The 2,933-nt window shown below is 51.7% G+C and overlaps 1 pseudogene; it reads left to right on the forward strand.

The window, feature by feature from the left end:
* The first annotated feature begins 962 nt into the window (after positions 1 to 962).
* LOC114006840 (40S ribosomal protein S8 pseudogene) lies at positions 963 to 2,138 on the forward strand (annotated as a pseudogene).
* Positions 2,139 to 2,933: the final 795 nt, after the last annotated feature.

Here is a 2,933-nt window from a genome sequence, read left to right on the forward strand (position 1 = left end):
GGGCGTGGCGTGGAGCCCGGGCGGGCAGCGCCGCGCTGGGTTCAGACTCCCGCGCCGACGCCCGGACACGCAACACCTTCCTCCCGCGCCTCCGCCGTGGGAGCTCGGGGTGCTGCGGCGCCAAAGCTCCTCCTCCTACCCGATCTCCTCCCCCCTCCTCACTGGGGCGCACGATAACTGGGGTGCGAGCTCGGGCCTGGAGCGCGGCGGCAGGGGAGAGCAAGAGGAGGGGTCGCTGTCTGGAGGGCTTGGAGACCCACGAGGTATTTCCAGCCGGTGGGCCTCGGTAGGTCTGGGCGTGAGGAATCGAAGCCGAGAACGGTTGCCCAAGAAACGGGCTTCGACACTCGGCGAGAGGGGGGACGGCAGCGGAGGGATTCTCTGGGAAGTTCGAACCCCCTCCTTTACCTGCTGCCGGTCAAGGAGGGGTCGGGGCTGCGTCACAGACGGCGGACGAGTTGCCACTTCTCCGGCCTCACCGTCGTGGAGTCTGGGCTAGAGAATTTCAGAGGCTGGCACAGCTCTGGTGTGGAGTAGGGAGATGCCTCTTCTACTATATTCCATCTGGTGAGCATACAGGCTTTGAGTGGGAGGTGTCAAAAGCCTCAGAAACTCCCACGCGGGAGCGTTGGGAAGCAGCCGGTTTTACCATAGGTTAGACACGATCCACGAAGTAGGATTGTCCCCATTGTACAGATAGAATTCAAAGCCCACGGAGGTTAAGACACTTGGCTGGGCCAGCCAGTCTCATGGTGGCTAAGGCGCTGGATCCCACATGGCCGAACGGGTCAGGCTAGTGAAGACCGGCAGCTTGAAACATGCTGGCAGGTGAGGAGACTGTGTACATGTGTACCCAAAATCCCAGAGGAGAAATGGAGGAAAAGGGATTGTTGCTCGAACGTTCCACATGAGGAGTGCTTTCTCGATTTCTTTCTTCCTTTCTCTGTGCACTCTCCTGGAGAGTGCACTTGCCCTCTGGCAATTTTTTTTTTAAGAAGATCTTTCTCAAACTTGCCTGAGATGCCAAAGCTGATGAGAGGCAGGATTTTGGTTCCAAAACCCTGACTTACCATTCTGTTTACCCTTTATCAACTTGCAAATGAGGGCTAGAGGCTGTGAGTGAGAAACTTAGGCACTGGAAGCACTTTACCTGAGATTTGACCCACCTGGTGTTTGAGAGAACTGGGACACTTGACTTGAGAAGGAGACCCAGTATCCAGTTCCTCAGCAAGTCTTGTCAATGTCAAGACATCAAAATTCACTGCTGGTGCTCTTTCCAGCGGGTGCTGAGCAATGGGTATCTCTTGGGACAGCTGGCATAAGCGCCGCAAGACCGGGGGGCAAGAGAATGGCCTACCACAAGAAGAGGAAGTATGAGATGAACGCCCCACTGCCAACACCAACACTAAGATGGGCCTGGCTGCATATGCAGTCTGTGGACAGGGAGGTAACAAGAAATACCGTGTCCTGAGGCTGGATGTGGGGGGCTTCTCTTGGGGCTCAGAGTGTTGTACACATAAAACAAGGATCATCGATGTTGTCTACAACGTATCCAATAACAAGCTAGTCTGCACCAAAACCCTGGTGAAGAACTGCATCGTGCTCATTGATAGCACACTGAACTGACTGGTATGAGTCTCCCTATGCACTGCCCCTGGGCCGCAAGAAGGGGGTCAGGCTGACTCCTGAGGAAGAAGAGATTTTAAACAAAAAGCAATCAAAGAAATACAATGAAAGGAAAAGAATGCCAAAATCAGCAGTCCCTTGGAGAAGCAGTTCCAGCAGGACAAGCTGCTTGCGTGCATGGCATCCAGACCAGGCCAGTGTGGCGGTGCACATGCCTATGTGCTAAAGGGCAAGGAGCCGGAGCCCTACCTGAGGACAGTCAAAGACCGGAAATACACCTTCCTGTCTTCACTCTGTATAATAAAAGTGTTTATTGTTTCACTGTCAAAGAGGGAAAAAAAAAAAAGAATTCACTGCTGGCTAATAACTCTGCTGTGACCATCCTGGAGAAAACCACCGCCATCTCAGCCAGGGTAACATTGTAGCATCGTTATTGGTCACATTGTTTTCACCTTCTCCATGGAAGGTGGAGAAAAATGGAGAAGTGACTGCAGTGTGGCCATCCCCTTGGAGGGGAGGTGGTTTCTTTCTCTCTCTCTCTCTTTCTCTCTCCAGTGAGTGCATGTGCCGTATGGCAAACTTTTTTTTTAAAAAGAATATTGGAGCCGGCAGGTGTCATGGTGGTTAAGGGTACTGGACTCCCTCATGGTCAACCATGACTTGAGTCTCCTGGACCTGGAGGCTTGCTTTCTCACTTTCTCTCTCTCTCTCTCGAAATTATAAAATAATAATAATAAAGTTAAATAAAATATTTCTTAGAAAAATTAAAAAAGAAGGACCAGCAGTTGACATAATGGCTATGTCGCTGGACTCCCATGTAGTCAACCGGGGTTCAAGTTCCAGACCCGGTGGCTTAAACTCACGCCGGGTGCATGTGCATGCTTGCCCAAGACCCGGAGAGGAGAATGGAGAAGGGATTGCAGCATGGCCATCCCCCCTGGGGGGTGATTTCTCACTTTCTGTCTCTCTCTGTCTGTCTGGCAAGCGCATGCGCCCTACAGCAAAAACCTCTGAAAAAATAAATAAATAAGAATACTGATCATCATCTTAATATGGGAAGGAGAGAAGGGAGAAATTACAGCTAAATTATCTTATTTTCTGACATTTATTTCTTCCATGAATGAGAGACACAGAAAGACAGACAGTACCCCCAACTGGGCCTTGATGCCGCAGTCTATCCCCAGCTTCAGCCAGTCCCAGCCTCGGCCAGCTCTGGATCATGGACACACAAGTATGCCAGTCATACTCAGGGAGGTCTCCAGATCCAAACCTGGTATCTTCCCACGTGGGCCATCCTCAGAGTGTTG

The sequence above is a fragment of the Tupaia chinensis genome, unplaced genomic scaffold (genome assembly GCF_000334495.1).
Source record: "Tupaia chinensis unplaced genomic scaffold, TupChi_1.0 Scaffold000093_1, whole genome shotgun sequence".
In the NCBI taxonomy this organism is placed as follows: Eukaryota; Metazoa; Chordata; class Mammalia; order Scandentia; family Tupaiidae; genus Tupaia; species Tupaia belangeri.